We start from the raw sequence: 27,053 nt of genomic DNA on the forward strand, positions 1-27,053 counted from the left end.
CCCAGGCATGTGCCCTGACTGGGAATCAAACCAGCGACCCTTTGGTTTGCAGGCCAGCATTCAATCTGCCGAGCCACACCAGGGAGGGATCTAAATTCTCCCTTAAAAAGTTCCTTGAGGGGACAAGATTTGGATGGCTGGTACTACCCCGTGGATTCGTTCATTTTTAGTTCATGTATCAGGAAACTGTGGACTGCCTAAGGACAACGGGCACGTCAGCAGGGCCACGGTCATGGTTTAAGGTTAGAATACATGGTGCAGGGGGGTCGTCATGAAGAGACCCTCTCAGCTCTGCAGAGGACCCTGCTTCCCTTACACTCCCAGGGACAGCACTTCCCAGGTCTCCAGCCCGCCCTTAAACTCCCTAGGAGCAAAGGTCCACCAGTTTCTTGGATCCTTGACAACCAGGCCCAGCCAGGGTGGAGGACTGGTGACTTCTGTCTCTACTTGAAAATAAAAAGAATAATTCAAAGTTAAAATCATCCTAAAAATAAAATATTATACTTATAAAATGCATTGTATAACTATATGTAAATCATATTACATGACATACACATGTATAATTATATAATGTTATGTAATTATATTGAAATAGTATCATTAGATAATACATTACGGTATACATAAGTAAAATAAATTATAACAAATTACAAACATGAATAAAAAGAGAGGAAGAGGGTTTATTGAGCACCTGGTGTGTGCTGTGCACCTTCCACGCACTGTCTAACTTAGTCTTCAAAACAATGCCACACTCTGCCCGTGGGGGCGATGAGCTGTTTCCCAGAATGCACAGCACGTAAGGGTCAGAGCCAGGATTTGACCAGATACACATGACTCTTCCAAAGCCCATGCTCCACTCTCCCTCCTACTCTGGGCTGCTATTAAAAATAAACATTTGGGGGGCATTCTATGGCAAATTTGTTCAACCACAAAAAAATTGCGAAGGAAAAACGAGGGAGGAAGAACCTGTCAGTTAAAGATACTTCGGCGATACATCAACCAAACCCAATATATCTTTGCTTGGATTTTAATTCAGGCAAACTACTTAGTTAAAGAAAACAAAAGTAGCAAAGGGAGGAAGGAAAAAACAGGAGGAGGGAGGCAGAGTGAGGGCAGAAGAAAGAGAAGAAAGAGAGAAAGAGCTCAACCGGGGAAAATTCTCTAGATGTCTGATGATATTGAGAAATGATTGTAAATACTGTTTGGTGGATGGTAACATTCGCCTTGTTTTCTTAAACAAAAGACTCAGGTGTATTATGTGCAGGTGAAACGACAAGATGTCTGAGATCAGCTTCACAACCACTCAGTGGGAGGGAGACCGGCCTATGTCATAATCACTGGAGCTGGCAGGTCAGTGCCGGAAGCTTCATTTACTAGTCTTTCAACTCGTGTGTAAGTTTGAAATTTCTGTAATTGAAAATTTGTTAAAAAAAATAAACAAAATGAAGACAAGAAAGGAAAAATGGAACTTTTTTAAATGGATGGATGCACAACTCTATGAATATAGTGAAAACCACCGAATGGAACATTTTAAAAGAGTGAATGTTATGGTATGTGAATTAAATAGTTCAGTAAAGTTATTTTTTTCTTTAAAAAATTTTTAAAATATGTTTATTTTACTTTTTTTTTAGATTTTATTTACATTTTTTAAAGAGAGGGGAAGGGAGGGAAAAAGAGAGGGAGAGAAACATCAATGTGTGGTTGCCCCTCACACACCCCCCACTGGGGGACCTGGTCTGCAGCTCAGGCATGTGCCCTGACTGGAATCAAACCGGCAACCCTCTGGCTCACAGGCCGGTGCTCAATCCACTGAGCCACACCAGCCAGGGCTGTTTACTGATTTTAGAGGGAGAAGACGGGAGGAGAGACAGAGAGAGAGAATGAATGAATCATCACTGGTTGCCTCCCATACGTGCCCTGACCAAAGATCCAACCTGCAACCTTTTGGTGGAGGGAACGATGCTCCGCCCAACTGAGCCACACTGGCCAGGGCAAGTTGGTTTTTCCAATGACACAAACAAAATAAACCAGCGCAGATTACAGTACAGCCTATCATGTGACTCTGCTAATTTTTCATCCACTGTCTCCCAGCAGGTGATTTTTGATAAGTGACCAGCGCCCACACCTGGAGAAAGAAAACAACCGCTCCGTTGCGTGAGTTCCGGACCACCAGGGTGTCTTCCGGAACACCAAAAAAAGTCTAAAACCACAAAAGCAAATAAAACTGTTAAAAGTACATTCTCTTCTCACTCCTGTTTCAGAAGGAAGCAGCTGCTGGAGATCTGCTGTGAAGGAAGCTTAGGCAAGGAGGGGACGTAGTTCAGTGTGTGTGTCCCCAGCCCCCAGAGGGGGCTGCCAAGATGCCCATCCTGCGCTGAGGAGGGAATCGGTCTCTGTTTGGTCCAGCCTCCCTAGAGGTTCCCATCTCCTGCCTGTGGACAGTAGTAACCTTCTAACTGGTCTTGACTCATTGTGGCCACACTACTCCCATCCCTCTTCACTGCACCCCACACTAATTGTAGCACATCCGAGGGTCCTTATTGCTCTCAAGATAAAGATCAACAGCCTAACCGTGGCCCCAAATGTCCCGCAGTGTAACCTCTCACTCTCTCTGCAGCCTGGCCTCACACCGATGCCTGCCTCTCTCTGAGCTCCGAAAACAGCGACCTCCCAATAGTCAAACATCCTCGCACCACAGGGCATTTGCACATGCTGCCCCTCAGCGCAGGTAACGCCTGGGGATCTTGAGCTCTCAGCACACACAAAGGTTTTCTCAGAACGGGCTTCCCTGACATCCTGCAGCCAAACTCCCCCGTTATTGGTTCCAACGCGCTGTCACAGTTGGAATCTCACATTTATTCATTTGACTATTTCATTAGGGTCTGACTAGGCTATAAGGTACAAGAAGAATGAAATTATATCACCTTTTACTGACCTCTGGGTCTCCAAGACCACCACAACACCTGGCATATGGTAGGCACAGAATAGTTACACATATTACATTTTTTTAAAGATTGTATTTGTTTACTTTTAGAGAGGGGAAGGGAGGGAGAAAGAGAGGGAAAGAAACATCAATGTTTGGTTGCCTCTCGAGCGCCCCCTACTGGGGATCTAGCCCACAAACAGTCATGTGCCCTAGACTGGGAATCCAACTGGGGACCCTTGTTTCTCAGGCCGGCGCTCAATCCACTGAGTCACACCAGCCAATTTTCTTAAATTTAAAAAAGAACTTAATGAAAGAAGATTGATGAGGAAATAGGTGAATGAAACCCCCACCACACCGACCCCTGCACTCACTGCCCAGAACTTACACAAGCTCCATGAAAGCATCTCCTCTTGCAAAGTTCAAAGTTTGTTTTTTTTTCCAAAAACGTCTTTAAAAAGTCCACCTCCACAACACCCCACTTAAGAAGAACTCATCAGTGGTCTCTGTCCAGCACACATCCATCTCATGGAAAGAATTTTTAGTACTTTAATGATGCCTTTCTGCCTTATAGCGTATGATAATATAGAGCAATTAGCTCTACAACTATAGTATGGAAAGGGTGGAATGCATTTCAGTTGAAATTGACTTCTGTTTAATGCGTGTTTTCATGGTAGAAGTCGGGTTTCTCTGAGCCAGCTCACTCGAAAGAACACGATGGTGGGTGTGCATGTGTCAGAACTCTTCCTTTCCAAGACAAGAGGGACCAGAGCTCGCCTTTGTTCTAGCTTGACTTGCCCCGGAGTTATTGTTCTCGCCACAGATATGCCCCGAACTTGGACCTCAGCTCCCCTGAGAAGTACGTGTCTGTTCTCAGGTGTGTACAGATGCCCTGCCCTTGACTTTCATCCTGACCAGGACTGTTGGTCTCAGGGAGTCTATCTTCGGGTGTATGCTCCGGGGCAGGGGCCCTGATGCAATAGAAAGGCCCCTTTAATACAAGCTATTTTCTGCCAAGAATGAGGATCAGGGGATAACTGAGTGGGTAGGAGTCGTGGCCTCAGATCTTCGGTCATTCTGGATAATAAAAACGCCATCCATCGTTGGTGACGGGCAGAGCTTCTTTACCCAGCACGTGCAATGGAGTCACTTAGGAAGTATTTTAGACGTGCCACCCAAGTTTCAAATTGGACCTGGTAAGTCAGCATTTCCAGAGGTGGGGACTGGACATCTGTATGTTTGTGAAGCACCACGGTGGCTCTGACGCACAGCCAAGATGGACAATCACCGATCCAATGGTCTACCATGTGTGAAGAGCTCTACCTTAACCCTAAAGGGTTGGCCAAGGAAAGTAGAGATCGCCCCCATTGTACAGATGTGGGAGCTGAAACTCAGAGAGGTTAAGTGACTGACCCAAGGATACGCGATTTGCACACGGCCTAACTGAGACTCAGACAAGGGTTTTATCCTCAAAGCCCTTGGTTCAGAATGAATCGAGGGTGGCATACTCGGTAACCAATAAAAAAGATGATTAAGGCAATGTAGCCTGAGACTGCTTAGCTGGGTTGGTAATGGAACGGTAGTGTTTTAATTCATTTTCAGGTACTTTGGAGAATACACCAGTGCTTGTCATCCTTCTAAGGAAAGGGGCCACAGGGAGTTCCTTCCTTAGTGCTATTGTGGTTAGTTGTGTGGCCTTACTGCCCTGTCCACACGACTGACAGCAGCAAGCCGGAAATAAGGCCACTTACAACCAGACAGATGGTGGATGGTTACTTGATCACTACCGTATCACTATGAATCGGCAGTTTGAAACAGAATTCGGTGAAAGGTGCTTGGGGGCGGAGGGTGGAGAAAGGCAGCAGAAGTGAGCAGGCAGGCGCTGGAAGTCAACAAGAAAGGGACAGCCATTGAAAAAGAAGCAACAAGAGAAAAGTGACAAGCACAACAGCATTGCAAGATTAGAGAGTAGCCGATGCCCACTTTAAAGGGACAACAGGAGCCCTGACCAGGTGGCTCAGCTGGTTGGAGCATCGTCCCACATGCACCGAAAGGCTGCAGGTTTGATCCCAGGACCACGCATGTATGGGAGGCAGCTGACTGATGTTTCTCTCCTTCTCTCTCTTTCCTCCTCTCTCTCTCTCTCTTTCTCCCTCCCTCCCTCCCCTCCCTCCCTCCCCTTCTTCCCTCCCCTTCCTCCCTCTCTCTAAAATGAATGTAAATATATCCTCAGGTGAGGACTTTTAAAAAATGTAAAGGGACCACAAGATAGCCAGATCCTATTGCTGCTGTTCCAGCCTGAACTCTGTCCGGTTCTGTGACTCCCTGTTTGTGCAACTTCTGGGACAGATTTCTGTCTCCTTCACATCCCTGGGTATTCCTCAGTTTACCCACACGGGCTGTCTTCCTTGCTCCTGAAAGAACGTACTGACTAGCAAAGGTAGGGAATGGCAATAGCAAGGCATCTCCCTGCTGACTGAGCACCTCAAAACACGCTGCTTTGGCCTCTGGCTTTCAGAGGGATGTCTGGGTGACCGTGGAGTTTCCCAGAATCCTTTACATCTCAGAACCTGCAAGGCATCATCCACTGTTCTGGACTCCTGTCTGGTGGGGCTGTCTCCTTATTCCTTTGCCTCTGTTGCCCTCTTGTGCTCATTTGCTGTAAGTACGTCCAGCCACCACTTCTCTCTAGCTACTAGGTTTAAGAATCCAAAACCTGGAATGACACTTCTTACAAGTCTATTCATCGCTTCCTGGAAGTTCACTGAACACATACGACATGTTCACATTTCCATATATATGTTAAACCTCAGTTAAGAGTAGTTTAAAACACCACCCATGCATTCATCTATCAAGTACGTATTGCTACCGTAGGATAGGCTTCTCTTACATAGAAAATACAGGTCTTGCCCTTACGAAGGCCCGGCTGGGGAGGCTCACAACAGATCTAATAAATGAATGTAAAGTGACAGCTGTGATGGGGATGCAAAGGGCAGGGTCATGGAGAATTGGTGTGGCGAAGTGGCAGGCAGTCAGGAATGGCTTCCCTGGGGAAGTGAGAATAGACTGGAAGAGGAGGGAAGGTCGCTATGCCCAAGAGACCAGAGGGGTAGCAAATGCAAACACTCAGGAGAGAGCAGGATGTGTCTGAAGAAGGGACGGAAGTTAAAAGTAGGAATGTGAGGCGTGGCGGCAGAACCGGCTGGAGGGATAACGGAGGGTTTTATCCATTGGCCTTTACGTGGCCTTGTTGGCCAGATAAGAATGTTGATCTTTATTAAAACCATTGAAGATCCCTGGCTGGTGTAGCTCAGTGGATTGAGCTCGGGCTTGTGAACCAAAGGGTCACCGGTTCGATTCCCAGTCAGGGCACATGCCTGAGTTGCGGGCCAGGTCCCCAGTTGGGGCACACGAGAGGCAACCACATATTGATTCTTCTCCCCCTCTCTCTGCCTACCATCACCTCTCTCTAAAAATAAATAAATACAATCTTTTAAAAAAGAAAAAGAAAACTCTAAAGATCTCTGTATACAGAGGAATCGGAGAAACACAGTCTTAAGAGAAAAAACGCGTTTTGAATCCATCTAACTAGTCTTTGCCAAGGTGAATTCCCTGGAATGTGGGCTTCTGAAGATGCCCAGAAACAAAATGGTACCACAACCCAAAAAGCTGGAAAAATCTTTCATGTTTTATTGCCACCGTAGAACCTCGCGTTGCACATGAGGGCATTTAAAAATCTGGATAGTCCTACAGCACAGGAACCTGATTAAGCTCTGGGCAACACGCATTCCTGAACTTATATGCCCACCCAGCCCTTCTCCTCATAATGCCCATCGACACACCTGGGAATGCATTCTGCTGACTACATACGCTGATATAACAGTTACAATAGTCACTATCACTTCTTATCCGCTCTCTGCTATATACTCCCCATCATCTTGTTTTGTCCTCAAAACAACCCAATATACGTATATAGTATGTCTATATACAGGGCCCAGCCAAAGTAACGCCTGCTCGAGTGTGGCTGGTAGGGTAATAATATGGGTGTAATAATTTAGAGTTCTAATTTGAACGTTTGATCTAAAATGTTATATGGCATGCTTGAGTGTGCTATTGTTACATTACAGAATGACACGCTTATGATTTTGTAGCAAAAGATCTTGTAATAAAAAGGGGCGTTGTTTGTGCCGGACCCTGTATATATAATATACATATTACATCTTCTATTATGTGTGTATGTATTATATGGACATATTATATTATTATATAACACTCAGCAGACAAGAAAACTGAGGATCAGGAGGCATCAGCGGTTTCTCCTCAGCCACATAGCTGGGAAGTGGTCCAGCTGGGCTTTCAGGTAGGCTCCTAACCAACGCTCCCTACTGCCAATCCGGTCCACAGCCTACCCCATACTTGAACAGTCTTATGTAATCATGATAAAAGATTGTCCCATCTCTTTTTAAACAACCTCAAAGACAGGAAACACATCATTTCTCAAAACAACACATTTGATAACGGAGTACCCTTAAATATTTAGAAGGGTCTGTGTATTGCATTCAAATCTGCCTTCGTGTAACTGATGTCACTCATCATTTCAGATCCAGGGTACTGAGTTCCTATAGAGGGGCAGTTCAGTCATTCGAAGACACCTATTTTATCTGCCGTTAGAAAGATAACCAAATTACAGGTGCATTTTTCGAAGTGAAGTATTTTAGAAGTATGCAAACTGGGACTTGAAATAGGTCTTCTATTTTGTCCAATTCACATTCTCTTGGAAAGTTCCCTAATTTCTACAGTGACACAAAGAAATTTTTTTTTTTAATTTCTGTGGGACCAGAGAGAGAAAGAAATTGACAGTGGGTGCGTGAGATACGTTGTTTCAGATGTACTTCAGAATAACTTCCTAAACGGGCATTGGATGCTTAGCAATTTCAAAAAAGAAAGAATTCTTGGGAGAAAGAGGAATTATATAACTGTGTAAGAGGAACAAGTTTAACAAGACATAAACAGTCCCACCATACCCCCATGGGCAGATTTCTCCTTTGCCTGCTGGTTCCAGAGGTTTTTGTAATAGTGTTTAAGGATGGTTTTACAAAAGAGGGAGGAATAGAGAGTCTTGAGCTCTTTCTTGTTATGGAAAATTAGTAAAGAGACAGTTAGAAAAGAAACTTGAAAAGTTAGTGAAGAGCCCTGGCTTGTAAGGCTCAGTGGATTGAGTGCCGGCCTGCAAATCAAAAGGTCGCCGATTGGATTCCCAGTGAGGGCACATGCCTGGGTTGCGTGCCAGAACCCAGTTAGGGGGCGCACGAGCGGCAACTGATGTTTCTCTCCTTCTCTTTCTGCCTACCTTCCCCTGTCTCTAAAAACAAATAAAATCTTTTAAAAATTTTTAGTAAGGAGCCAGATAGAAAAGGTACATTTTTTTAAAAAGGCAAAATTGATATACATAATAAAAAGAAGGAAGATGGGAAGAGCCAAGAAACAAAAAAACTAGAAGAGCTGAAAGTTGGGGAAGAGTTTCAGGGGATTTGATAAGAAACTCCATGGCCACTCTGGATGTGCGAGAACTGGATAGAAGGAAAGGAATTTTGATACGCATTGCTGTGGGTTTCGAAATGGATCTTTTTAACGTTCTTGAAGAAAGTTGGTAATGATTGACATTCTTTTTAACTAGTTTTGATTTGCAGATTGTGGTTTTTTGAATGTCAGAGCTGAAACCAGACCACTGAGGCAGCGGGATTTAGGATTACACTTGCTTTTGATGTTCCTCTGCAGATGGATACTAGTCCAGGCCAGAAAAAGCTGTACCCTGACTGGTGCCACTCCATTGCTTTGGCATCGTCCCGCAAAGCGAAAGGTCGCCGGTTCAATTCTGGGTCAGGGTACACACCTGGGTTATGGGTTCAGCCTTGGTCGGGGCGAATGTGAAAGGCAACCAATCAATGTGTCTCTCTCAGGTCGATGTTTCTCTCTCACATCGATGTTTCTCTCCCTCTCTTTCTGCCCCCCTTCCCCTCTCCCTAAAAATAAATAAATAAAATCTTTTTTTTTAAAAAAAGACATCTGCATTGGAAGGAGATCAAGATATGCCATTCCAAAATAGGTCATACTTGGGCATAGGAATTATTTTGAGCTGAATTATTTATTTCAGCTCCTGGAATCCCTTATTGACCTTGTTAAAAGATAAACTGAGGCATAGAAAAAAATTTAGAGTTTATTTGAGCAAAAGGCAATCCAAATTGGACAGCGCCAAACCAGGCGTGGTTTGGAGCACCCAACAAACACGAGCCAAGGGAAAGACATTTAGAGAAGGCGTGGGAGCAAAGAAAGGAGATTTCTTGGTTGACTTTAGCGTTTACTGGGGTATAATTGACATATAGTGTTACGTTAGTTTCAGGTGTGCCACACGATTGGATGTTTATGTGTGTTGGGAAATGGTCACCACAGTAACTGTAGCTAACACTGGTCACCACACTATCATTATTTTCATTTTGTCCTGTGAGCATCTCAAACTCAACCCTCCCCAAACTCAACTCCGCATCCTCCGTCTGCACCTGGCCTTCCTCCCAGAGTCCCTTTCTCATGAAGAGGTTCCACCATCAGCCCCATCACCTAAGTAGCAAACTTCCTTGTGTTGGGGCAGTCATCCCCCCACCCCTTTAGTTCTGGCTGCCCAAATAATTCAAACAGCACATCAGATTAACAGGAGAAAATCAAAATGTGAATATGCGCTCATGCAGAACTCACATAAGCATGAAAATTCCAAAGACAGGCAACCCTGGGTATGCAAGACATTTTTGGGCCAAGGAGGAAACAGGGGACAGAGTATTCGATTTCAGGGGTGAGGATGGGTGACTGACAGGGAGTTGAGGAAGAGCGGAACACACTGGGCAGGCGGATTCTTGCTGGATAACTCACAAACAATAAAACACAATGGGGTTTCCAGCCCAACAGGCTTGTTGCAGTTTGCCTGAGTAATGCTTTGGTGTAAATTCTTTTTTTTTTAATTTTAATTTTTGGGATTGACTTTTGAGAGAGAGGATGTGGGGGAGAGAGAGAAAGACATCGATTTGGTATTCCACTTATTTATATATAGTCATTGGTTGATGCCTGTACCTGCCCTGACCAGGGATGGAACCCTCAGCCTTAGCACGCTAACCAACTGAGCTACCCAGCCAGGACCAGGGTGTAAATTCTTAAGGTGATTAAGTCAAGGCTCCTTTCCTAAAGCGTTTTCTTTCTACTGGAATCTCTTTTAAGAAGAAGGGGAAGTGTAAAAAAAAAAAAACAAAACAAACAAAAAAAAACTGTTCCTGGGTTTGCTGGGCTTTCACCAATTCAGTTTGAGATTATCTACAAGAAGCCAGGGTGCTCTCAGACCCTACGCTTGCCTGTCTCCCTCCACCGCTATGTAAAATCAGTCACCAAAACCAGCTGATTTAGCCTCTAAGAATGTCTTGAAGTTGCTCTCTTCACACTACCCTCTTCTGGGCCAGAGCTGATTAAGGCGTAGCCAAGATTCACTCCCCCAGCCTCACGGGAGACAAGTGCTTCCCCGTCCGTCGGGTTGATGTTGGGTTTGGCCTTGCGACTTGCTGTGGGCAACGGAAGATAGAGGGTGTGGCTGTGGTTGTGCCGATGAACTTGTCGCTTGTGCTCCTGCTGTTTGTCGGGTGAACACTCCTCAGGTAGCCTCAGTCCCCTGAACCACAGCGACCCACAGGCACAGGAGCAACAAGAAAAGGCTGATGTTTGTGCGCCACTGAGAAGTTGTGGCCGGTGGCCGGTTTGGCAGCTCTGAGCGGTGACAGCTGCCGAATGTGTCTGTCCGGGATCAGGCAGTTGCTTCCGAGGGGGCGTCACTGCCTCAGCCTTCCTAGCTCCATCCTTCATGAGACTGGCAAGTCACTCTGCCTCCCAGACACATCTGAGTTGATCTGGCTTACTCGGAGCTCTTCAAAAAGGACAGAAACCCAATTCAAACCACTCTCAGCAACAACAACAAAAAAAAAAGGAAAAAGGAGAATGTATTGGTTTGTGTGAATCATCTAGAGCAGGGGACTCCAAACTTTTGGTGTCTCCAGGCCACACTGGAAGAAGAAGAGTTGTCTTGGGTCACACACTACATACACAAACCCTAACAAAAACTGATGAGCAAGAAAAAGGTCCGTGCGTAGTTTTCGTGATGTCCGCCACCACAGATAAGCAAAAACGTCCTCACGTAATAACCCTGATTATGCAGCGGCCCTTTTGATAATCTTTTCAAATCATTGAGCAGGTCCCAAGTTTGTGATCACTGATATAGAAAGTGCACCTGTCTAAGTAATAAAACTAAGTAATGATTTCAGTAAATTTACGATTCTGTGTTGGGCCACATTCATCCTGGGTCACAGTGGTTGGACACCCCTGACCTAGGGGTTACACGAACTTCTGGCATGGCTGAGTCCAGTTGCCCAAACCAGTTCATCAGGGGTGTGCCTCTCCTTCTCTCCTCTGCAGGTTTATTCTCAAACAGGCCCCCCGTCCAGGGGTGGGAAAACGGCCACTAACAGGTTCCAGGCTTAACTCCTACAATTGTATTAACTCTAAAAGGAAGAGAATCCTTCTCTCCTAATTGCTTCAACCAAAACTTTAAGGGAACACGCATGGGACTCATCTGGGTCAGAATGAGATGGGCAGTTATTCCCTCACCCCTTCAGGTCTGGCTGGTCAAATCATTCAAACAGCACGTCAGAGTAACAGGAAAAAGAACTTAATGTGTGTGCTCATGGGGAACTCACAAAGGCGTGGAAATTCCAAAGATAGTGAGACAACAGTGGGTACATAAGACATTTTTGGACAAAGGAGAAGACAGGGGACAATGAATCAGGACAAGTGGAATTGGGAAACTGAGACAGGTAGTTAAAGGGCCAGGCAGTTTACAGCCATGTAGTACATCACAAAACTCTATCTCCCCAACCAAGGACACGGAAGAGTAAATGGCTTAGACCCTGGCTGGTTAGCTCAGTTGGTTGGAACCTAGTCCCGAAAGGCCAAGGCTGAGGGTTCGATCCCCAGTCAGGACACAAACAAGGGCCAACCAATGAGTACATAGATGAGTAGAGCAACAAATCAGTGTTTCTCTTTCTCTCTCTCCCCTTCCCTTTCTCTAAAACCAATAATTTAAAAAATTTTTTAAAAAGAGTAATTGGTTCACACTTCTCCCTAGCCAGAGGGTAAATAAGTTAAGTCACCCTGCTCAGGGGGATAGAGAGCCAAGATCCAATTAGCGCCATTTGTGCCAACAATACCCAAGAACAGATAAAGTTAAGGAAATAAATATCATTTTGGTGCATCAGCATAGAATTGATGTGTTCTGTTGAGATCCTCCCCTAAGACCTCCCCTAAACCCCCAGCCTTTACTACCCTGAGGATGAAGGACCCAGGGCTCGCCCTCCCTTCCAGGAGCATGCCCTTGCCTTTCTTCCCTCTCAGGTGGGTGTCTCCTAAACTCTAAGGGTCCCCACAAGACTTGCAACCAGGAGAGCAATGGGCAGTGGCAGCTCATTCCAGGCTGACCCGCTGCACCTGCCTCTGAGGCCCCCCTTTCTCTGACTTTCCAGTGAGCCTTTCCAGGCTCTCACCTGTTGCTTCTTTTACCCTGAACCCTTCCTTGTTTCACTGTCCCCAGATTTAAGAAATGTAGTCTCAAAACCACCTGGACAGGCCAGCCTGAGACAGACCCGCCCCAGGTCCGGTTCCTATCTGATAACAATATAACTGAAAAATCCAAGGGAAGGTTTGGACAGAAAGACGGATGAGAGAGAGAGAGAGGGAAAGTGAGCGAAAGCAAGCAGGCCCTACAGATGGGTGTGTAGATAAGTTCACTAATAAACAAACTTCCTCTTCTAGTACCTTGGGAAGTGGGGGGCAGTAATGACTTTCAAGTCATGGGCAGAGCCTGTACACACCTGTCTTTAGAAAGGTTAAAGCCATATTTGAGAGGACATAATTCTGACCACTTTCACCAGGCGCTTGAGCCTCAGAGGGAGACCAACAAGTGATACAGGGCCCATGGAACGACTGGTATGTCCTCAAAGAGAAGCTGGGTGCTGTCCCCCTCCTCCCGCCCCCTCCCCCATTACAGATTAACTCCCTGGCAAATTCCAGCATGCCTGCCACAGCTGGAGGTGGATAAAGAATCCTGTTTTTAAAAACCCTCGGAGATCTTGAATTTAATTCAATATGCATTTTGCATCAGTCCAAGAAGGAAGCAAAAAAAGAAAACTCCCCTGTTTCTGAATTTCTAAGGACCTGGAGCCTCCTTGACCTGCTTGTCTAGGACGCCTGGGTGAGGTCTGGTCCTCAGAGGCTAGTGCAATAAGTAAGCACCACCCTGCCTGGAAGCCTCACCACCAGCTGAGGACTTTTCCCAGAAGTCCTGAGCAGGGACAGCCCTGAGCAGCTTCTCACCAGACACAGCCCTGTTTTGCAGGGTGAATTTCCACTAGGAAGGAGGAGGGAAGAAAACAGAATTGTCTTTTAAAAAAAAAAACTGAAAGCAGTTACCAGGGCTTGGCCTAGCCCCAGCGAGCTGTAGAAAGAGGCCGCAAACTTCCTGATCCCCAGCTGCAAGCCCAGGCCGGTTTCCTGGCCCGTGGAAAGTGCGCCACCCCCAGGGACAGCCGGGCTTTGGGCCAGCCCAGGGGGCCCCACAACCCCAGCTTGCAGGCTGTGCTGGAGGCTGGAGCCAAAGGAACCTTTGTAGTCAGTGTTCACGGTGGGTCGCGTACTGCTTGTCCTGCCTTCTTTCCTCCTCTTGACCCCCCGTTGTCCTGTGGTCTCAGAACAATCCTATTCACTTTCTGGGGTTTTATAGCTAAAAAGAAGGGTGGCTTCCAATAGCTTACTGCCTCGCTCCTCTTCCTTTCTCCTCCACCTTCCTCCTCCCCCCACCCACCACCACAGTAAAAATAAAATGTACCCCCCCACACCCCAGTGCATCACTCAGCCCGCAGTGGGAAGACTCCTAGCTGACCAGGTGCCTATTTCTCTGCAGGCAGGTAGGTTCAAGTGAGCAAAGAGAAAGGGTTCCCCTGAAGGGACCAAGGCTCTGCCACCTGAAGCTGCCTCTGGGAGAGATGGATTTTAAGCTGTTTATTAAGAAGCAAGACTCAGAGAGAACTTTTCACTCCCCTCCCCCTTTCCTGCACAAGAGATCCTGACGGAGGAATCTCAGGATGCTGCCCCAGCCTGATTTGAATGAAGTACAGTCAACGCAGGGCTTCAGACAGGGGCCTGTTCGCTAGATTGCCCTGGGTCCCCTTGTTTCCGAGTGGAACAGCAAGAATCGTCCTGCCAGGTGCGTTCCCCTCTCCCTCAACTACCTGTAAATTGCCCATTCTCACTCCTGAGCAATAATACCCTGTCCCACTCCCCCCACCCCCACCTTTCTCTTTTGTCCAAAAATGGTCTCCTATGCCCAATGTTGCCTCACTGTCTTTGAGATTGTTCATGGGATGATCCTGCCTACGTGAATGCACATGTATTAAACTCTGATTTTCTCCTGTTCACTTGGTTATTAGCCCAGTCCAGAATAAATTAGAAAGTGGGGAGGAAAAGTATGAATACGTGTTTGCCCTTCCCCACCCCCAGTCCCCACTACACAGAGGATGTACTGGGAGCCAAACTTCTCTTTCTCCTTAGGAAAGACCCCTGCCCCCACCACCTGGCAAAGGACTCAGCCATGGCGAACAGCCCACATTCTGGAGCCACACTGCTGGGGGTTGAGCCCACCAGGAAGAGCCCCAGGCTGGGCCGGTCCTACTCAGACAAGGCCCTGAACCTCTCCGTACCTCCACTTCCTCATCTGTAAAATGGGGGTGATTGTGGGGGTTGCACTGACCCCCACGTAGAGGCCCCTGGGCAAGGCCAGGCACAGGGGACAGTCAGGACCCTTCTGTTCTCCAGCCTCGCACCCCCTCCCCCACCGATCCCCTCGGCTCGGATCCCCAAGCCTCTTCAGATTGTTGTCTCATCCTTTATTTGCAAACATGTCTGCTGGATTTCCGATGAAAATGCTTTTGAGTCGAATTAAAAACAAAACACGTGGCGGGGGGGCAGTAGGGGTGGGGAGAAAGGCTGACAGACGTGTGAGTAAACAGCAAAAGATTTTCGAAGGCTGGATTCGGAGCTGAGATGCTGGAGGGTTCAAATTGACAGGTTTTTGATGTGAGGAGACATGTGAATATTAGCAGAGGGACATGTTTGTGGGGTTTAAAAAACACCAGGAACACGGGTGCGGCCTCCCTCCTTCCCGCCAGCCCCGGGAGCTCCACTTGCTGCATAATCAAGGCCTTGTCACCTCCCATTGACATGGTCACAGCGGAACCCGCTTGTTCCCGTAATTCATTAATAACTCTCCAAGTTAAATATTCAATTATTCATACAAACAGTGTGGGGCGAGCTAAATGCACAGCCTCCCCGTTAGGGACCTTGGCTCTTCAGCCAGCTTTTGAGAAGAGAAAAGTCACCACCCGAAATCGGCGCTATGACTGACCACAGAGCTTTCGTGGTTCAGACTGGGAGGCCAGCGGGCTCACTGGATAGTCACAGCCCAGCAGCCAACTGTCCCTGGGCCCAGGACAGTCCCCTTCCAGGGGTCGTCCACATCCGGAAGCTGCGGGCAGTCCCAGGATGGGCGGGCTTCTCTGGTCCTCTTGCCCGGAGAGCTGGGGAAGAGGGTTCCTCACGGCCTCACCTTCCTCCCAAGCCCGTGGAACAAGGCTGCCAAGGGAAGGCGACTTCTATGGGGACGGGGATTTCTCTCTCTCCTCCTTCTCTTCCGAGCTTCTCAGGATGGGGCTCGTCTCGGGCTTCAGGGGCCAAAGGCAGTTCCAGGAACGAGGGGGAGGATCTGACTCAAGAAAGAAGCATCTTAGCTCTGAGGCTCAGCGGCCCCATCCTGCAGGGAGGTGTCTTTGCTGTCTACCACCACAGCGCCCGCCTCCAGGTTTGGCTCTTCTCCCGAGGGCGGCTCCCCGGGTTCCCGGGGCTCCCCGGGTTCCCCCACCACCGTGGCAGTCTTGCTGGTGTGGCATCCCATCTCAGTTGGACGCAGTGGGCCAAGGGTCCTGGAATGTTCCCAGAGGAGCAAGGTCTGTGTGGCTGGTCCTCAGGAACCAGAGTTAAATAACTTCCTCCGAACACTGTGGAAAGACAGTTTCTATGGTCACAGGGGGACGCCAAGTCCAATTTGCATAAAGAACACACAGACACCCCAACTGTGGGGTGGGCAGGGCCTGGAGGGCTGCCCTTCCGGGTCAGCCCGGCTGGTTCCATGCTCCCCTCATTCCACAGAAAGAATTCCCTTTTGTGTAACCTTTAACTCTTACAGATGACAACCCGCCACCCCACCTGGCTACCTGGAAACACCGGCCCTTTTCTTTGCACGTAAAGAAAGCCCCGTTGCTATGCAACTAGTTGTGGCTGCTTTCCCTGTCCAGGGTCACATTCAGTTTCGGGACTCACAGAGCCCCAGGGTGGAGCCTGTCCCCTACTCTGGAATGTCAACTCCACCCAGGGAGTCCTAGAACCATGGACGCCAGGGGTTGCCCAGACATGTAGGTAATTAAAAGAACTAGCAGGTATTGAGCGCTACTCTGCGTCAAGTGCGGTGTCTGTCCATGACCTTGTTTAACCCTCACGACCAACCGAACTGAAGGAGACACTGAGGCACAGAGACTCAGAAATTTATTTAAGGTAGTTCCTAGCGGTCAGGAAACAGCAGAGCCGGGACTCAAACCCAAGTCAGTTGTGTGGATTCCACTCTCTCTCCCTGTGACTATGCTAATCTCACCTCCTTTAAAGGCCCCATCAGGCAATCTGCACACACCATCACCGGTACTCTCAGCCGGGTAGGTCTGTCATTGTTCTTTCAATCGGAGGAGGTTGGGGGGGTAAAGGTTTTCAACGCTGTAAGTGAATGATCTCTGAATCAAATGCTTCTTAAGCAAAGTCTGCGGGTTGGGCACAGCAGTCAAAGCTGACATCAGCCCTGGCTAAGTAGCTCAGTTGGTTAGAGCATCGTCCCCACACACCGAGGTTATGGGTTCCATCCCCGGTCAGGGTGCATGCAAGAATCAACCAATGAGTGCATGAATAAAGGGAACATCAGGTTGATCTCTCTCTCTCCCTCCCTCCCATAAGAAAAAAAATTTTTTTAATGACATCAACTCCTGCCCACTTCTGGAGGTGGTTCATGCGAGCCTCCCCACCTACACAAGACCCTCATTTCCTCCTCACAGTCAAACAGTCCTACGAGGAAGTACCGTTGATTCCACTTTAAAGCCGACGTCATAGAGTCCACAGTGGTTTGCCTGATGGTCAGTTGCCTGAGGTCACTGCCTGGCAAGCAGCCAGCTCAGGGTGCTGTCTCCCAGGCCTGTGACCCTCTCCCCAGGCTCTCCCTCCCAACCCACCTCCTGGACCTGAGCATTCAGTTTTCTGCAGGAATGTGGCACAACCCCCCTGAAAGTGACCTTTCTTCCAAGGGACTTCTTGCTGAATGAGCTGGCAAAGCAGCAATTAGGTGTTATGGGGCTGTTAATGTACCTCTTCCAGATGAACACCAAAGTACAATCTAGGGGTGTCGGCGTACCTGCCAATTATTAAGTCCTAATTGAGGCAAATCCTCATTTGGCTGTTGAGAGCCTAGGGCAACCATCCTCCTGTGAAGGTTCCAACTTGATCATGCTTATCCCAGGGCTGCACCAGAGGCAGGGGGCAGACGCCCACAGAGGCCAGCAAGCCCCTCAGGTGGGCCTGGGTCAGTGTAGAGGTGTGGTCGATGGGAGCCTTTTAGGGCCCTTTTGCTAAGTGAACCTGCTGAGAAGCCCCGCCCTGCCTAGGACCCGAGAGAGAATTCGCGGGGCCCAGTGCAAGATTAAAACGTGAGCCCCTTCTCCCAACATTACTAAGAATCTCAAGATGATAACATCAGGCTTTTCAGCAAAGCACAGGACCATGGAGCCAGCCCCACTCACAGCAAACCTCTTCCTCCACTCTCTCCAAAGTGGATTTGCTTCTGCCGAGGGCTGTTCTTGGCCAGAGCCGGAGCTGGCTCAGCCCAGGGGACGTTGCCCTAAGAATAGAATGAGGCCAGAAGAAAGACAAGAAAAGAGAAACGGAGGCGGGTGGACAACCCAAAGAGGATGAAACCTCAAAAACCTTTGCAGCTTGAAACAGCTTCCTTAGCTAATACGACCAACAAAACACAGCACAGAAAAATATGTTAACACAAAAGCATGCCGATGGACACCACTGACAATACCATGTGTCAGCATGGCGCGGCCTCTCGGGGTGGGGGGGGGGAAAGCCTGGCCATTTCTTATCAAGTTACACATACACTCACCGTGGAATGTATTCATCGCTCGGGCCGCCGTAACCAAACACCGCAGACCCGGGGGCTTCACACAGTGGGCCTTAGATGTTCTCACAGTTCTGGAGGCTAGACGTCCATGTCCGAGGGGCCGGAAAACTTGGCGCCTGCTGAGCGCTCTCTTCCAGGTCTGCAGATGGCTGCCTTCTCGAAGCCTTTCTCCTCTGTGCTCACAAGGAAAGAGAGCTCTGGGATCCCTCTTCTGTCAAGGACGCCAGTTCTGTAAGATTATGGCCCCGTCATTCTGACTTTGTTTAACCTTGATTATTGCCTTCAAAGCTCTGTCTTCAAACGTAGTTACATGGGGGATTAGGGCTTCTACATATCAGTTTTGGGGCTGGGGGGAACACATGCAGTCCATCACTTTACCCAAGGGAAATGCAAACCTATGTTTGCACAAAAAACCTGTATGTGATTGTTCAGAGCACCTCTGCTAATAACCCAAAACTGGAACCACCCCCCTGTGAGTGGAGAAATAGACTGTGGTGCATTCACTCAGAGGGATACTACTCAGCAATAAAAAGGAACAAGCTAGGGATACATGCAACACGCATGATGGATTTCAAGGGCATTAGGTTGAGGAGGAAAAGCCAGTCTCCAAAGGTTACCTACTGTTTGATTTCATTTATGTGACCTTCTCTAACAGACAAAACCCTAAGGATGGAGAACAAAATGTTCGCTAAGGGTGGGTTTTGGCGTTCTGTATTCTAACTGTGGCGGAGTCACACGAATCTATCTCTGTGTGTGCTGAAACTCATAGACCCGTATACCAAAATATTAAGAAGTCAAATTTACTGTATGCTAATTTAAGAAAAGTTTTTAAAATTCTAAAGATCAGTCAAACAAAAATATAAATAAAAGCTGTTTGCCGGGAGCCTGGGGGCTTATTTTGCCATCTGGTCCTAGCTTTTAAGATCATTCAAAATGCTTTCTCTCCTGCTTCTCACGCAAACAAACAAACAAGCACACCTGCCCCTAATTTAGCTCAGCAGCTGTTTATCGAGACACGTGGTGCAAGGTTGCATTTTGGGCGTTGTGCAGTTTCCAGAATCTTCTGGAATTGCAATGAAGGAGGCCTGGCCTTGGAGACAGAGAGGGCTGTGTGCAGAGGGTTGCCTTATAACTCTGACTGTAGGGTAAGACAGTGGCCAGCCCAAGGGACCCTACAGAAAGAGAGCTGGGCGCATAAGCACCCCAACCTCACTCTCCTCCCTCCCTTTGGTCTCTCCTGGGCCTCCCATTGGCCAAGCCCAATATGAAGCCAGGGGACACAGAAGGCTTTCACTCTGGCCCGTCAGCCTCCCAAGATGCGGAAGGGTGAAGAGGGAGAGTGGAGAGGCAAATAAGGCTTCTCTCACAATCCATGTGGATCCTGACCTCAAGGGGCACAAAATGTGTTGGGGGAGGCAAATCCTCCCAGGGAATTAAACCATGAGGTGGAATGTGGCACATTCTTTTTAAAAGAGGTTATTTCTTGTTTTAGAAAGAGAGGAAGAGAGAATGAGAGGAGAGAGCGACATCAATCCATTGTTCCTCTTATTGATGCATTCATTGGTTGATTCTTGTACCTGCCCTGCTCAGGGATTGAACCTGCAACCTCGGTGTATCGGGACAGTGCTCTAACCAGCTGAGCTACCCGGCCAGGGCTGGAAGTTCTTTTTAATATAGAGAAATGGTCACAGTGAAAAGGGCTTCCTTGAGCTGGACCTAGGAGGATGAGCAGAGTACTAGCTCGTAGAGGAGAGAAGAACATCACGGCCAAAATGAAGAAATGTACTTCTCTTTCTAGGAGTTCAGTTGAATTCGCCATTCTTGTATGGAAAGGCAGCTAACGGTCATGGTTAGAAGCACACGTTTCAGCACGAGAGGAACCAGGGATGGCATAGAGCCATATCCCTTCATCCTTGGGGAACGCCTTCCAGGACCTTAATAGATGCCTGAGACCGTGGATACTACAGACCCTCTGCCTGCTCTGTTTTTTCCTGTATGTAGGAGTGTGTTCCTGAATGTGTTCCCCCCTCCCCCTCTCTCTCTCTCTCCCTCTCTCTCTCATAGCTGAGATAGCTACTGAGTGGTATGGCAGGTAACATATACACCATGGATACAGTGGACAAAGGGAGGCTTCCTGCCCCAGGCAGATGTCGCAACATTTCGTTGTGCTCCTTCCAATAACATGCAATTTAAAATTTATGAATTGCCCTGACTGGTGTGGCTCAGTGGGTTGGGCGTCGTCCTGTAAACTGAAAGGTCACCGTTTTGATTCCCAGTCAGGGCACATGCCTGGTTGTGGGCCAGGTCCCCAGCAGGGGGTGTACGAGAGGCAACAGATCAATGTTTCTCTCTCACATCAATGTTTCTCTTCCTCTCTTTCTCTCTTCCTTCCCCTCTCTCTAAAAATAAACAAACAAAATATTTTTTAAAATAAAGTAAAACCTATGAGTTATTCATTTCTGGAGTTTCCTATTTAATATTTTTGGAACACAGTTGACTGCCGGTAACTGAAACCACAGAAAGTGAACCCTCTAATAAGGGGGAGCTACTGTAATAACTCTACAGTGTGCATGCTGTGTGGCCTTCAGCAAGTTGCTTAACATCTCTGACTCTCAGTTTCCTGGACTTTTAGGAAGAGTCAATGAAATAGGATATGATGATATCTGTCCAGAAAAAGCCCAGCCGTTGTTAATATAACCAGAATCATTTGAGCAGCACCGATGTCACCTGGCAGCCAAGGAGAGTGGACTGGAATGCACATGTGTGAACAATGAGGACTTCACTGTACTAGTCAGTGGGGGCAGTAGATGCCATTGAGTGAGCATGTGTACTGTGTGGTCGTCACATTCAAAATGACTGTGAGTAGAGCAACGAAACGAAACTACATCAAATGTTGTGTTAAGCTTGAACATTCCTCCATGGAAACTATTTGGATGATTCCAAAGGCCATAGCTATGGGCAACTAACTGGTGATTGGCAGCTTCATCATAACAACATGCCCACTCATGCATCATGTCTCATGCAGAGTTTTTTGGAGAAACATCAAATCACCCAGGTGACTTCTGGCTTTTCCCAAAACTAAAATCACCTTTGAAAAGGAAGAGATTTCAGACAGTCAATGAGATTCAGGAAAATATGACGGGGCAGCTGGAGGCAATTGGGAGAACTGTGTGAGGTCCCAAGTTGCCTACTTTGAAAGGGACTGAGGTGGCATTGTCCTATGTACAATGTTTCTTGAATCCTCTTCAGTAAATGTCTCTGCTTTTCATATTATGTGGCTGGATACCTTGTGGACAGACCTCGTGCCTGAGACAGACATCCTGCTGGGACAGCTCACAACACTGGCAGGGGTTGCAGATATAACTCATGACCGTGAAGTGGCCAGACTTACTTCTGCCATTCACAGATACACTGCGACCTCAGAAGTCAGGTTGCCATTCCATCCACAGGGCCAGCCTCATAAGACCAAGTGCCCTTCCTGGGATGGGCCCCCAGCCTCTTTCCCCCTGGTCTCTTTGGCCTTCCTGCCTCCTTCCTTCGCTACCCCTCCTCCCGCCAGGGTCCTCACACCACCCAGCCCGTGGTGCCCCTGTTTCTAGCCCCATCCACTTCAGACAATAGAGTGTTCTCATGCTTCTTAATGGAGCATCACTCTAGAAGCTAACAGAGCCCTTTCCCACTGAAAATAGCTTACTTCTCATAAGATAAATATGAACTTATTTTAAAAACCCTTCCTTTGAAGGAAAGGAGGGAAAGAACAAGAGAGATCAAAATGAGGATGGCTGGTTCATCCTGTCCCGTATCTAAACCACGGTGCCCTGCACACAGTGGCTGCTCAGCAAGCAGCAGTAAAGGGCTCAGGAGCAGACGTTGCGCAGTTGGGCCACCCGGAGTCACGTGCGTGGCCACACCTAACTCTTTCACCTAGGACAAATTACATAAGCATGACGCGTCTCAGTTTCTTCACCAATAAAATGGGAAAAACAATAGGACCGATTTCATAGGACGGCTGTGAGGATTAAACTGAATAGCCAGCCTCCAATTCTTAGTGCCCAGTACATTACTAATAATAATTACTGTCAATTATTGATGTCACCACTTTGGCCTTTCAAACACTATGCTGTCCCTCAAGGAGGCCACCTATGGCGAACCTACGGAGGAGCGGATGTGTTTCCCGACTGTAGTTTCCAAAACACAGTGATTCATGGAGTGAGCAAAATGCTAGGAGAGCTCAGAGGAAGCCTTTACCCTCATCAGGTGATGCCTGACGCCAGAATCCCGGAGGCTGTAATCCAGGACTTTGTCCAGGTGTGCTTTGGGGCACAGGGGTGGCAGCAGGGAGCTCTAGCCCTGGCTGGGATAAGAGCAGCCTGAAAGGGACTCAGAGACAATGGGAAGTGACAGAATGGGAAGTGCACCTGTCAACTGGTACTGGCCACGGGCTGTCAGCGTTTCTCTGACCTGTTCGCCTTCACCAGGGCACTAGCCCGCCAGGCATCAGCTGGGGCTGGCCCGACTCGAATGCACACAGACACACGGATAATTTAGAGGACACACAGACACATTGTCTTTACCCTTCCGTGCACTGCCCACAGGTGGTCCTCCTTTTCCTCCTCCTCTGCCCTTGTTTGACCAGATTACCCCAGCACAGAGAGACCAAAAATGAAGCAGGCGCACACACAGGTGGTGGGGGGGAGGGTTGGCATGGGCCTCGTTTGCGCCAAGTGCCCTGCTATCAAAGTCATCCCAGAGATAAAACTCCCAGGGTGAGAGGAAGGCACTTCCCCATGTAACTTTGCAAAACCTTATCACATCCCAAGGCCACTCTGCCTTTGGTGCCCTACCAATGGATATTTTTAAAGATTTTACTTTTTTTTTTTTTTTTTAGAGAGAGAGGGGAAAGGGGGGAGAAAGACAGGGAGAGAAACATGTGCAAGAGACACATACATCAGTTGCCTCTCACACGCCTCCAGCTGGGAACCTGGCCTGCAGCCCAGGCCTGTGCCCCAACCAGGAATCAAACCGGCGCCCTTTCAGACCTTTCAGTCTGCAGGCCGGCGTTCAAGGCACTGAGCAACACCAGTCAGGGTTAAGTTGATTTTTTTTTTAACTATAAATCCGGTATGTATCCTGTGAAGAGCTCAATGGCATTGCATTGCATTTGAGTATGTGTTCAAAGTGTTCATTTGTTACATTAAATATGAATACAACCAAAGCAGACATTTGGGTTATTTTGTTTCTCATTGTATCCCTTGTTTGTAGAAAAGTGTCTGGGTCACAGTAGCTACTCAGTTATCATTTGTTACACAAAGAAACAAAATGTAAATACTTGAAAGAGTCCACCATTTTTGTAACAATATTGTGGCATGTCTTCATTAAAAAATTAAAAAAAATTTTTTTTTAAACACTGAAAGCCTGGGGAAAAGGAGGTGGGTGAGGGTTCCCACGGCCCTGAAAAAGCAGGACAGTGGGACTCTCCTGGACACTGCACTGCATTGTCACCTGAATCTTCATTAGCTAACAGGCTCTCAGCTCCACAGCTGAAGGCAGTTTTAACATCCCTCCCCCACCCACTCCCCACAACGACTAGGGAGGGGCTACTGGCATTCAGGGGCAAGGAGTCAGGGGTGCTAAATGTCAGTACGGTGCCAGGGACGCCCCAGCCAAATGAAAGTCAGTGTTGACCAGGTGAGAAGGGTTACCTGGGTTGCCAGATCCTGAGGGACCTGACTGCGTCTCCAGACTCTACACAGGTTCTGACCGGATATTGAATAGAGGTCAGCCAGAGACTGGAGGGCACACGATAGGAGGGTGCGGGTGCGGGGCAGGGAGGGAGTGGCAAGGAGAAAGGGTTGCCGGTAGGGGAAACGCCTCCCTGGCTTGAGAGAAACCCAGTCCCTTGCGAGTTCTCGTGTTCCTGCGTATTTCAAAGAAAGGCTGTGCCAATTGGAGGTGCACTGGAAACTTGTGGATGAAAGGCAAAGTCGAGCCAGGAAAATCCCAGGATGGATCCCGGCCGGGATCAGGGCCTGGTTTCCCCTCCGTGCCCCCTAGAGAAAGCAGCACGTTTAGGTCCCAGTGCCCTCCAGAAAGTGAAGGTGTTCCCGCTGGGCTGGGATTTGCGCCCGGGGTTCCTAGTTTGCTGGAAAACCACCCACGTGGGAAGCCGAGGCTGCCTCCGCCCGGGACTGAGCGCTCACCTCCGGGCCCCAGTCGCCGCACCGCCGCCCCGTGGCCACTAGGTGGCGCTGCGCTCCAGCGGGCACCTCGGCGCAGGGAGAGAGACAGCGGAGCCCAGCGACACATCGAACCTGAGCCTCAGGATTCCGGGGACTGGAAGGCAGCGTCGGCAGCCAAGGTAGGATCCCTGAGCCTCGGGCGTTTCCCTTGAACTTGGCTGGGGTGGGCAGCGTGGCGGCCGCTGAGCCCAGCGTGCGGTTGGCCGTGGTAACGAGAAAAGTCGGAGCGGCCGCACGTGCTGTTGCGGACCGGGACCCGGAGACCGCAGTCTCCAAGCTGGGCCTAGGGGCAGAGCGAGCGCCAGGTCGCTCCACAGAAACATCCTCTGGAAAGCATACCCCAAGAGCCGGGCAGCAAGTCCTGGGCGGAGAAAACAGTTTCTGGGGCCCGGAGCGACTCCAGCTGAGTGCTGATAAGGTCCAAAGCTCCATTTCTCAAACTTGGCTGCACATTGGAATGGCTGGGGGATTATTTTTCAAAAGTCTGAAGCCCCCGAGACTCAGATGGAAGTGGTCTGGGTCCGGGCCTGGGCATCTGGATATGTAAAAGCTTCCAAGCGATTCCCAGGAGCAGCCAAGGGTGAGGACCCTTGATGGGAAGAGCTGGAGAAAACCCCAGGATGTTTGTGGCAGCCCAGAATGCTGATTCTTCGTCTTTTCTTCTTCTTCTTCTTCTTCTTCTTCTGTAATGTGCCTTTTAAGCAGGAAATATCCCCGCCGTCTTTGAGCTGTCAAAGCCAGATAACAAACCAACACCCTCCCTCCCAACAGGGCTGGTTTGAAAGGGTTGAACTTGAAAGTGGGCAGACAGCAGACAGACACTGATGTGGGATAACAGAAGACACTCATGGCGGAACGTGTGTGGCAGGGTGTCTCCTTCCCCTGATCCCTCAGAAGTCCAGGGGGCCGGCTGGAGCTGCCCCCATCATTCTGATTAATGTCTCCGAGCAGCCAGAGCAAGGGCCCTCATTGCTAATAAAAGGGACCCTGTCTATTTCTATTACAGCCAAGTGGTGACCAGCCTGGGCTCTGCATCCCCAGCACCAGCCCTTCCTTTTTTGACCCTCCAGAACTCACTGAGCCACCCTAGCCTCAGTTTCCTCATCTGCAACATGGGTACGATAGCATCAGATTCTTGGAGTTGGTGTGGGAATTGGTAACGACACAAGTTAATGTCTGCTAAGGGCGTACCTGTGGCCAGGCGCTGGGCTAGATGCTTTCTATGTATCGTCACGTTGATTCCTCACCATAGCCTACGAGGCGGGACTATAATTACTGCATCGGGGCTCAGAGAAGTCAAGGAACTTGCTCAGGGTTGCATAATAAGAGGCAGAACCTGCGGTATTTGAACCCAGGCAGTCTGACTCCAGAGCCATGTACAAAAGTACCACCATTTGCTGTTTCCCTTGTTGGCTGAGGGGCCAGAGGAGCTGTTAGCACAGGGCAGGCTCCTGCGTGGTGCGTTCTCCACAAACACCAGCTCTCATGGCTGTCAGCGAAGCACTTTCCCCAAACCGACTCATCTGTTCATTCTCCCTGTACTGGTCATGGAGAGCCCACTCTGTGCCAGGCAGTCTGCCAGGTGCTAGCGGTAACATGGTGAACAAACAAACAACAAAAACAAAGGTAAACCAGGGAACTCACACGCCAGTGAATGAGAAAAACCAGAAGAAAGGACAGAGGATCCTCGATATCTGCAGATTCTGTATTTACGAACTCTCTGACTTGCTGAAATGTATTTGCAACCCCCAAACTAGTATCCATGGCACTTTCAGTCATTTGTGGGTGTGGGTAGAGTGGCAGCCAATTTGAGACACCCAGCACGCACGTCCCCAGCCAAGGTCCCAATGAGATGTCACTCTGCCTTCTCTCTCAGAATGCACCCGTCCTCGTAGTCTGTTCAGTGCCCTTGTTTTCGCTCTTTTTGTGCATTTTGGTGATTTCGCTGTTTAAAGTAGCTCCCAGGCACAGTGCTGTCTGGTGTCTCTCTGCCCAGGAAGGCAGTGATGTGCCTTACGTGGGAATCCGCGTTAGGTGAGTTTTATTCAGGCATCAGTGGTAGTTCGGTTGGCCGTAAGTTCACTGCGAACGAAGGAATGCTATGTATTAAGTAAGGCGTCTTTAAACAGAAGCACACATGTAACGAGGTTAGGTATTGATCTGTTGATGAAAACGTGACCCGAGCCTAGCAAAAACCCAGCCCTGTATTTTCCCTAAGAGCGATGAATGGTTCATTCATTATTTGCTAATTCCGTGTTCACGCCTACTCTCAAGAACAGAACTGCCGGGAATAATGAGAGGCACCTGTAATTAGCCACTACTGCATGAACAATGAAAGACTCAAGCATTAAGATAGAGAGGTTTGCAGGAGTCTGCCTTGGATTGAGGGATCAGAAAGACCAAGCAGCAGCCAGGCCGGGTGGGATGCGGAAAGAGTGTCCTGAGAAGGAAAAGCAGCATGTGCAAAGTCCCAGAGGTA

Source organism: Desmodus rotundus, chromosome 12 (genome assembly GCF_022682495.2).
Source record: "Desmodus rotundus isolate HL8 chromosome 12, HLdesRot8A.1, whole genome shotgun sequence".
In the NCBI taxonomy this organism is placed as follows: Eukaryota; Metazoa; Chordata; class Mammalia; order Chiroptera; family Phyllostomidae; genus Desmodus; species Desmodus rotundus.